This window comes from Ischnura elegans, chromosome 6 (assembly GCF_921293095.1).
Source record: "Ischnura elegans chromosome 6, ioIscEleg1.1, whole genome shotgun sequence".
Lineage (NCBI taxonomy): Eukaryota > Metazoa > Arthropoda > Insecta > Odonata > Coenagrionidae > Ischnura > Ischnura elegans.
Genome location: NC_060251.1, coordinates 74,239,493 through 74,251,138, shown reverse-complemented (window position 1 = coordinate 74,251,138; position 11,646 = coordinate 74,239,493).

The window sequence follows — 11,646 nt, the reverse complement described above, 5'->3', positions numbered from 1 at the left end:
AATCATGTCTGGCAATCATGTGGCTTCGAATACTTCAGCTTAATGAAGCCTTCCATTACGTTATCCTAAACTCATGACATATATGCATAGCGTGCAGCTAGAGTTGCAGGCGAATTCGCGTTATAGTCATACGTAAGCATCACTGTCAGCATTGGTAAGATTTGAATGTTAACTGCGAGGCCTTACAGATTTTGCCTTTTCTATTCTTTCCTTCTCTTTCTAAGTACTATTATCACTATGTGCGTCTCACTTGTATCTAAAATTTCAAATATTTTGATTTTGTGTAGAAGAAGTATTGGAAGTGATTCTTCGTATGGATTATACTTTGCAGTATGATGTATTGGTGCATATTAGGTATGGGAATTAAATAGCATGGTGATAATGTTGGCTTGGCGGGTACTTACCTTGTTAAGCTCGCCGATTGTGTCCAATCCTGTCCCAATGTAATGCTGGCAAATAGCTTAAGCCATCATTAAATAACCATATTTCGTTTTATGTCATACATACCTGCATTGTGCAAAAATTATGGTACGAATTATATGTACATTTATACATTGGCGAATTAAATACCGTCTTTGTGTTTGTTGTTTCCAGAACTAGCATAGTTGTGGCTTTGTTGAAATTAAATTTTTGGCAACCGACTATTATTCAAAAATTGTTTGTACAGAATGCCTAAAAGTTTGCCTAAAAGGACCGCTGGGTCAGTGACTGTATTCCGCGTATACTTTACCATCCGTTAGCAATATATTATCGCAATTAATAATTTGGGATATGTAGGGACCTTCTTATGCATTGGTTATTTTGCAGTATCTAGTGTGCGTGATGCGTATGTTTGAATGAATATCAGAGAAGACGTTTTAGATTATAAAAAACAAATTTCATTCAATGAGTTCGGTTTGATGATGATGTGAAGGTGTTGAAACATAGAAATTAAGTAAATATTTATCTACTGTGAAGAGGGTAGTTCAAAATTGGAGGGAGACGGATGCTGGGATGATTCGATAAATATTAATTATAAACTTAGTTTCGCTGCTGAAATACGTATTCATTAAAATGACAGTGTATATTTATGGCCGAATAGGAAAGAGCCGATGAGGAAATCGTAGAGTAAGAAGCGAAAGAGGAAGCTTCATTTTACGATGAGAGAACGTGGAAGCAGAGGATATTGAATAAGAAAATAACATAGCTTTCGGAGATGTGGGTTGGTTAAGTGGGCGGAGAGGAGAAGGATCGAGAAAGTGTTGGGCATAGTGGGTGAGGAGAGGAGATTTCAAGAAGAGATACGGGGAGACAAGAAAGTATGGGTGGAGCGAGCATTGAACAACAATACTTGAAACTGTGTTGAGGGAAAAATTGTTACGTAATCCGGAAATTGGAGAAGAGTATTATTAGATGGAATGAAAAGGAGTAAGCCTCTTTGTGACGCTGATACGTTATGTTATTCTACCGTTTTAGGTAGGTTTCCATGAATTACTTAGAAGTATTCTTGCAGCCTCCCCTTCCTTCATGTACTTTTTGTGGCAGTAGGCCCCATAAATAAATGTCCATTTTATTGGAGGCTGAATGGATTAAAGCTGGAGATGCAATTTAGGAGAGGAGACAGGCCTAGGTGATGCGTATGATGTTCGATAGAAACCAACATTCAGTGGCAGAAAACCTTTGATAAATAAGTATGGCCGACCTATCTTTGTTGGGCGCGTCGGATGTGGCTCTTATTCCTGTCTCTTGATTCTCTCATCCACGATTCCTCTCTCACTGTGATCCCCACCGTTCGGTGCTCCGCCCTAAAGATTGAATGACTGCTGCCTGTCGACTCCCAGGCCCGTGTTCGGACTAGCGTCTCATGCATTCGCATGGCGCGAGGCAGGTGTGGGTGTCGATAGACTTTATTTTATCATCCCTCGCCCTGGGCCTGAGGACATATCGGCGTCCCGCACGCATGGCTTCCCCGTCCTCTACCCTTTGTCCACTCCGAGTCCTCGCCGATGAAATTGGTCTCCGCAGTTCTCTCCACTCCAGTGATGGGTCAGTTGTCATTCCATCGCTCGGGATTGCAGTAGTCCGACCCCGTTATTGCACGGTCCCCATGCGAGCGGTGAGGCGAAGTCTCCTTCCCTACTCAAAGCCATTAGATTAGATTGCTGGTTAGACGGGAGAGAGGTGAAATGTGTGTCAAGAGTCAATAAAGGTATGATTTTGAGAAAATTTGTTCCAATGGCGGGCTCTATTGTGACTTGTTTACGTCGCGGTACGGATTGTAGTGTTGATGGCGTGGTGAGACGTAAACATTTCGGATCCGCATGCAGAAAATTCCATGGAGAAATATGATACTGGCTCTATCCAAAACCCTCCGTACCCGCCTCTAGGTGTATTCATTAATTATATTTTATTTGTCATTACATATTAAAATTGTTATGGTACGTAGGGCTGACTCGTGACAACCAGTGCTCGTATCTCAAATTTGTTATACCTCAGTGTTTGAGGGACATAAAAGTAGTCTACTCCATGCTCCCTGAATATTTCAATGTCATGGAGTACGTTTACAAAATATATAATAGGTACCAAATAAAAATTCTCAAAAATGTATCGTTGATGAGAGAGTGATGGGTCCTTTGGAACTAATAATTGCAATTTATTATTCCAATTGGCTATAAATGCTCTTAGTTGAAAACTTCTTGCATAAGAGAGCTTCTAGGTTGAATCATAATTTTGGCTTGAATGGCAGCAACATGAAATTATATTGCTTTTTTCCACGCTGCATAGCCCCTCGCTCCCTATGAGACTCTTCGTTAGCATTCTCGTTACACACTTGCGCAATGTTTCGGGGAATTTCCGCTTTGGGGTCCTTCATTCGCTATTCAGGCAAGATTGGTTACTATACAATTCTACAAAGAGGACAATCGTTGTTGGTTACCTATCATAATGTTAGCGTCTTAAACCCGCATGAAATCAAGAGGAGACGAGTTCGTGCTGGTTTATTTGGTTCGAAAAAGGATAGGTTGATAGAGTAATTTTGATGTGTACTTGACTGGCAATCAGCCTGGGTGAGAAAGTAATTTTTTCTCCGCGGAAATTCACCTCTAGCATATATCATTGCTTTAGTAAATGACGAAATTATAAATTGAAACGAGCTAAAAAGTGAATCAATGTGTAATAGTCAAGGAAAAGGCTGATCTAGAATCTTATTTGGAGTTTTTTTTACGGCGAGGGAACGTGGACATTGAGGAAAGAGGATGAGAAAAGACATGCTAGATATGGTGGGCCGTATACATTTGACGGATGATTGGAATGGAGCGAATACCGAGCGGGAGGGGATGCTGAGCGCTATATTAGAAGGAATAATGTCAGTCAAGCATTAAGAGGAGGAAAATAATAGAATATGTTGATGAAATGGATTAGAGTTAGCCGTATCGTGGACTAAAAATATAAGACCAAAAGGAGAGGCCGTGTTTGTTCTCAAACTTCTCCTTGTTAACCTACCTTAATGGGTGGAATGCCTTTAATTATATTATATTACTCCTCCACTCTCAGTTCTTGCGTCTTGCCATTTCCGGTTGCAGACGTTTTTCTTGCCTGCTAAACGCTGACGCCGACGAGCGGCAATCATGAAGCAAGCTCCTCGCATTAAGTGCGGAAGTGCGTAAAGAGGCATGCCGTCGAGGGAATTTTGCAAGTGGAGCGGGGGGGAGTTGAAATCCCGTCTCTACGTCACGGCCGCCCTTTCACCTGGCCGGAACGTTTTATTTTGCACCCCACCAAGCTACCTCCCTCAGTGAGGCATCCGCCTTTTTATTCCCAGACCGCCCATAACTCTTCCGTGGAAAAAAAATCTCCCGATAAAATGAAAGACATAAACCTGGCTTAGAGCACTCCCTTGACCTCTGCGCCCCCCAAAAAAATATAACTATATAAAACAGGCAGAAGTAAAACTGTTTTGTGTGTGCAAGGCGATATGGGATAGGTGGAGAACTTAACCGTCTGGACGGAGCGAACCTTGACGCCCTCCAACCACTTCATTCATTTCGCTCGGTCATTCGTCTTCTGTTTCCCAGAGTGCGTTTTATTTCTTGCGCGCGCTCACGGCCGTTCCGCTATCCTCCGTTGCCCTCTCTTGGGTGCCCGGATTAAATTTTACGGCTTCGTTTTTCTCTTCTCCCCCCGCGCGTTCGTTTTATTTTTCTCCTCCCTCCCAAGTTGTTGGTTTCTCTTCTGGTATGCTAAAAAATGTGTTTACGGAAGAAGTTCTGGGGTGAGTTTCGCTCTCTTCCAATGCTTAAATTATCGTCTTCTTTTATTTAGTAATTTGTGGTACTTTTTTTCTCTCATTAGGTTATTGTGTATCCATTATTTCTACTCGACTGGATTGATTTTTGCGTTGTTAGAGCTATAGATATCAATTGTGATATTTTTATTTAAAGTGCCTGGAAAAGGTCGTAATGAATTGTGAATACTTGGGACCGCTTAAAAATTCTCGTTAATGTTTCGGAGATAAAAATAATGCTGCCATTGTTATAACCGGTGATTTCACCAGTTGGTACGGTTACTGTATTGGCCTTACATTTCACATTCAAATTTTCTTATTTTAAAGTTCCCTACCTTAACAACATCAATGTTGACTATTTTTAAAGTGAATTATATAATGATATGTTGTCATAAATATTAGCTTCGCATCATTGCGCATAATTGCACTAGTAGGGTTGTTATGATTTTCGTGGAAATTAATAATCAAACATACCCAGGGGCCAGGTGCCTTTTGTCTGAGGTAACGGGATGTTTGCTGTTACGTGGTTATTTATTCAACTAAGCGAGTCCACTATTACTTGTTGAGGGTCCGTTTCTTGATTATCCCAGTTGCTGTCCATTCGAGGGTTAAAAAACTTTAGAAGACTTTCCTTGTCAACAATCGTATTTCTGGCTCATGATGTCCCAGTTGGTGTCATCCAGTAAATGTTTACTACCTTCCTTGGCCATCTTAAAATCTTATTTAGCGTAACCTCCGATTGGAGAAGATATTTACGGATTTTATAGTTTTATCATTCCCGTTTTTGACTTGATGTACGCAGTCAGCATATAGCAAGTAATGCGTATTCTAATTACCAATAGTTAAAATGCTTTTGAGATTTTATTGTTTAAGAGTCATTTAAGTAGTTATTTCTAGTAGGTGTTATTACTCTTGTATTGATTGTTTTAATTGGTGCTTTCATTCGGTGCTTCTTGCTAATTAAATGGAGGATATCACTCTCGTGTCCATCGTTCCATAAGAATACTTTATCTTTTGAATGCTCGTTCAGCGTTTTGAGAGTCTTCTCCCGCTCGTCTGTCCATTTAATCTTCATTTCCCGCCTCCGGCTTTCAATTTTTTCTCGGTCATCTGGTCTAGTACTTGTCCGCTCCGATCCTCAAAGACTGTATCCTTTTCATTTAAATTGAAAGTCTCTTGGTTTTCGTCCGTGCTCGACCCAAATTTTCCTTATCCAGCTTCATTTTCGGAGTCCATCTTCGTGCTTCCTTTTCGCTTTGTCGAGAACTCTTTTCCCGAGGCGGTCGATATCGTTGTCAAGGCTTCGGTGGTGAGGATAAGTGAGTCACCGCAACACCTCGGGACGTGTTCCTCACCCTCAGATGCGATTGCAAAAAAAAAATGTGAAGAGCAGCCGGTCTTCTCCGTAGGTCAATCATCACGACTGCCCACCATTTGCTTCCCTTTATATTTCCTACCACTGGCGAAACTATTACGATACAAATCGAGGAATATGGAGGAAAAAATATAAAATAATGGAATAATAAATCCGCTGCCGGAAATATTCTGCTGAGGAAGTGCTAGACATGATGGGGAAGGAATTAAAACATCTAGTCGAAATAAAGAGGGGGCAAAGGATGTGGTTGGAGCCTGTATATTAGGGAGGGGGGGTGCTGTAAACCGTGATATAAAGAAGTATTTCGGGCTGGCAAAGGTGTTGGACGAGATCAACGCTAATGGAGAGCATTGAGAATAGTAGGAATAAATTTATGCGAAAGTGGGAATTAAACAAGGCATGCCGAGGTGGTACTTAAAACATTACATCTAAACCTATCTTATCCGTTAGAGTAACAGCAATGTGGAAGGGCCTGGACTTGAATCAAAATAGAATAGGTTCGTGGTATTTTTAAGGAGATTCTTATTCGAACCCAGGTAAAGATAAGCGCTTATTCATCGGGATCTTCTTAAATTTATTCTTCTCCATGTATCACACTCACTCCTTCAAAAGCGAAGATAAGCACTCTAGAATGAAAAATTGAGGATTTTTGTGATGTCGTGTACGATTTTGATCGGCCTACCTTTATTGTTTTGTAACCATTTTTTATCCCAAATCCCTTTTCACTTCTTTATTTCCTAAGTAGCAGTAGGTCACACTTATTCTTCTCATTAATTGCCCAAAGATTTCATTTCCATCTTTTATCTTTCCCTTTTAATCTCTTTTTCTCTCCCTTTGCTTCTTAATAAAAGCTCTCTCTGGCTAATGCATTACGAGCTCTTCTTCACTGGACTTCCCTCTTCAATGTTCTTGATGTTGACCCTTGAATTTTCTACAATAATAATTTTCAAGATCTTAGTTTTTTCCATGCATACTCTCCTGTGATTTGATGGTCCTGTTTGCCTCAGTTTGTGACCAAGGGACTCTGGTTTTGTGCGCCCGAAAATGTCGGTCCTTTTCGTCATTTAACTGACTTTCATCGCCCCTTATCCTGCTGAGAGTCCTCTTGGTTTTATTGCACCACCGACAGCCTCGTTTGCAGGCGCTAAAAGAAGATGACAGCTCCTGTTAAAGCCCCACCCTTTAGTCCTCTGGTTGCAAAAGATAGAGACATCATTGAGGATCATAAAGATAAGGAGTTCTTCGTCCAGTAATTATATTATATGTCCATTTTACGGTTGGATGTGATTGCCCATTCAGATGTCGGAAGTTCTCCGTAGTGGTCGGGAAACTAGGGAGTTGGATCTCTGGTGTGTGATTGTCTACAGGGAAAAGTTCTTGTCTTAGCAACGTTCCTTTAAAGATACTATACTTCGTTCTCGTAACGCACAACTCTATTCGTTGTTTAGAAAGGATAAGTCTTGTATAACTGGGAGCATTTGAATAGCTGAAGTATAGTCCTGTAAACATTTTCCACTTAAGAAGCGCTGTCAGTTTGTCCACGTAAGGAGGAGCACATACTTTGTCTCTGTGCGTTAAATGATGATTAATTTTTCCCATATGAATACTTTCTTGGTACTGCATACTGTGATCCTAAAGATTATATCAAGCTTTTGAAGATGGGTATGGTGTGCCAGAGAATAGATTCTACATATGTTGGATTTAAAAAATGACGAGAATAGTTAGTACGAAAAGCAATTGCCAAATCATTCTAAGCTCTATCCTTATCAGGTAATTTTGAAAAACATTAGTATGAATTCCGCCTTTTTGCTTCGAAATAAACGTTTGTGAAACAAAAGTCAGGTCTGTTCTCGTATTCTTCCTTTTAGTTAAGACCAATATTTTTTAGGAAATGGCTTTTTGAAAGGAATGGTCTCAAAATTTAATTGTTCACCTTTTCCAAACGAATTTATTATAAATAATTTTTTAAACAGTCGTGAATATTTGTTAGTCCCTTTTTGTATTACTATAGCCTTCGTTATCTTACCAACTTAGGAAGAAGTGTATGCTATGGAAAGTACTGCTGCTATGGAAAAATAACGTTGACCTAATTGTACGTGGAAGTTCTGTCGAAATTAGCGTTTATTTTTCCCCACACAGGACCATCTATTGACTCCATTATTGGATCAACGTCACGGGAGCAGCGGCCATTTAATAACCACGCCGCTACTTGATTGACTTCGTATTGATCACTCTTTGATGGGTGTAATTAGACATCAGTCATACTACAAAATGTTGAATCTCAGCACATGTGGATCCAGTGAGGAATCACTGTTCGAGTTCCCAGAGGGATTTAAATTGGAGTATCAATTTGGAAATTTTATGTGAGACTAGTTTAATGGATCAATTATAAGTCCTTAGTTTCTAAACTGATCGGTCATCATGAGTAATCCCTTTTGATGCCTCCATTTCAATATTTCTCTCCAACGTGTTATAGTGTCCTACTTTTTTATCTCAATGAATAGTTCGATGACACAATTCGATGGCGTGTTCAATTCGTTTTTACAACAATACTCGATCATTGTTGATTTCTGTGGTACCATAAAGTCATTTTTATGTGATTTTTTAAATACAGATATGTAGCTTTAAACTCAATTATAATTATAGTTGTAGTGTAAGTTGGCACTAAGACCTAAAAACCTACGACTAATAGGATGCTACCTCACAGTGGCTCATCGGTCGATGCAGACGTCATGTAATACCGATCCTTGTGTGGAGTGGTTAGTACTTGAGGCGGTTATTATGTTAAGAAAATTTTAATTTTTCACGTGCTTTCTTTTGAAAATCTGTTCCTAAGCTAAATAATGGCTCGTTTCAACATTTTAGCCGCTAGTTTTAATCGCTTAATGATATTGCGTTAAAAAAATTCGAGCAAATGACGTTCGATATTTAATTCCTGACACGGTTGATGCCGATTGTAATTGTGAACACACTCAGCTAGCATTTTTGTGTGTGGTATATTTATAACCTGAAAGAGCGCTGAAATTCACATTTGTTGCTATTGTAAAAAATAACTCATTGCACCATGAAAATCGGCTAATGTTTCTTGGGATATTTGGTGAAATTATGGTCTATTCAAATACGGAAAGCCAAAAGTTATTGAGACATTGCTTCACAAGGCAAAAAAATTTGAATTGTAGTATGTTATTATCTCATAGTTATCCGATAAAATTTGTCAATTTAAATACCCAGTGAAATAATGCTCGTTTTGTGAGGAATTTCAGTGGTTAAAATTGGTGTAGCGTCTAGTTAGGTCGTTCTTTACGGTAATTGCCCCCGAATTGAATCATATCATAACCCATTTTCATGAGAGTTTTGTTGCACGGGACGTTTGCCTTGTAATTTTCTTAATTGTAAGAGACTATCGCCTACATTAGCAGGCTTTTTCTTTGCAGGTTTATGTCTTTAAAGCTCAAAAAATTATCATTGTACGGAAGTCAAAAAAGTATCTAGCCTAGTAAAGTATACGGATACTTCGTTCATCATTTGAAATTTTTCCGTAATGTCCAGTTTCCGAAATAAATATGGTGTCCATCTGGCATAGTGACCGTATGCTACCTAAGATTTATCGGGTTAGTGAATTGTACATCTATAATATTTCCATTGTTCGCTTGACCCATTTCAGCTTCCTTAATTGCATAGTGATTGGTCTCGCCCTTATTTCCGCGGTACCATTCAGCGTACTTAGTTCCCAGAACGTTATTCCTCCCCAATGAATCCGCTTCGAGTCTTCAGGGACCCCCACCGCGCTAATTTGGAACTCCTTAATTGTAGTTTCACTTTGGTTGCTCGGTTGTGATCTCGGGGTTGAATCTCGTTATTAAAACCTACTGAATTACATAAGTAATTTTTTTACCGCTTCATGAATTGCATTATCCGAATTTTACTGTTAATTCCATTTTTATCAGCTGCCTATTTCAAAACTATTTTGAGGAGGTTAATTGTGAATCGCCTGAGAATATGTACTTCAAAAAGACTAAAGTAAGATTTTATTAAGGTTATTTTCTCTATGTTTAAGTAGCCATTATCGTAATTTACATGCTGTTTAGACGAACCTTCGTGAGCGAAAACTTATATTTTTCTGATACATATGTTAGTGACATCAGTGCTCTGAAAATTCAATTATATTGCGCGATCAAATTATCGCATAGCACTCCCCGCACAATATCAGCAAAGTGTACAATTTTCCTTTTTCTTCGATGTTAACTTCTATATTAATATGGAACTTGAGGCTCATTTTTTTGGGTTGAATCTGTTTTTTGTGTCGTACCCATGTTATAATGGACGTTTTTTGCGTTTGGAAACCGTAGGTTATTATTTTATTCTTGCTAAGAAATTTTCAGTTATCAATGATTTTCAGTTATGTTTAGTGACCGATAAAATCCCGGATAACTTGAAGAAGTTTGCTCTAATGTGTTTTTAACCTTCGTGTTTTAACTTTAACCTGGTACATCGCATTACCTGGCCTTTTTTCTTACCAGTATTGTGCCGTCATTGAAAATGCTAAAAAACTTTTGGAAAATCGGTCTTGAAGGAGTATGCCTTTCGTGTTTATTAAATTTAAGGGCACTTCATTTAGTGAGGTAAAGTCGCACAGGAGCGTTTACCTTATATTTCTGTACTAAGCGGTGTCTTTTCCTTCGATAATGGAGGAAAATATTCTGAAGTGTATGTACGAACCTTCTTCCCTTTTTGAAGAAAGCTTTTTCTTTTTTCTTTACCGAAGACCTACGTCTATCATGGAACTACTTCTTTTCAATATCCATGTTGATGGCTCTTCGTGAATTAACTTACAGGAACAGTAAATCTCATTGGATTTTATAGAATGGAATGAGTGACGGCCAAAGTGGTAGCTTGAAAGCTTTTCAGCTCTCCTTTGCAGCTCAACTCATTACTGATGCGATAGGAAGACGCAGGCGATTATCCTACTTCGCCTATTTCTTGTGTTTAAACAGCCTAAATTATTATTGCCTGTGTTCTAAGTTTATCGCAGTTTGTTCAACGTTTGATGTTGGTCTACCAAACCTATAATACAACTGCAGATCTTTTCGAACTTTCTTAAATAAAATAAAATAAAATTTAGTGTTGTCACCGGACTGGGTTTTGAGTTATCGTCAAATGAATCCTGTAATCGAAGCCAAATAGGTATTTACGTGATAATAGTCTCGCAGTTTGATCAAATAGCTAGGAAAACTATGCATTCAAAAATATTGGGTTTGAATTATCCGCATTCTTTATGCCCTAATTTTGTTCAGCTTCTCCACCTCTTTCGATTTTACGTATAATTGTGAACATTTTTTAAAAATAATTCTGCGAAAAGTTTTAATTTACATTGAAATAAATCTTTAAAATGGCAGTTCTTATGCGCATCACCTTGGCGTTTTTTACGATATAGTATATTATTTAATTTTCCTGTCATTTAAGAAGTGAGATGGGCAGGTTGATGAAGGGTCCATGAATGTGCTAGACGTGGTGGATGGGGGAGAATATTTCCGGAGGCGATAAGGAGAGGGCAGAGAATGTGGATGGAGCGTATAATGAGGGGTGAAGAGATGCCAAAAACCGTGATGGGAAAGAATGTTGAGGAAGAAGGAGAATCGGGTTCATCGATAGAATGAAGATTGATAGGCCTTTTACCGAACCGGGGAAATAAGTACAATTTCGGATTGAAGACTGACTATGTTGAAGATTGGAATATGTTTGTATCTTCTATAAGTATTAACGAGAATTGACCGTAATATTACCTTTTTATTTTGGAGCCGAAGCCCAAGTATACCTCGGGATGAAAATTTTCTGTCAGGGTCCCGACCCCGAGTAGAGCCATGACCACCTAGATACTCTACCTAGATGAGTATTTAGGTGGTCATGGTAGAGCTGGGGCAGTCGTATTCCATTACATACGTGGAAAAATATTCCGTGCGTATTTCTTGAGCCCGAACGATTTAGCCTATTTCTTTAGCCATCTGGTCTT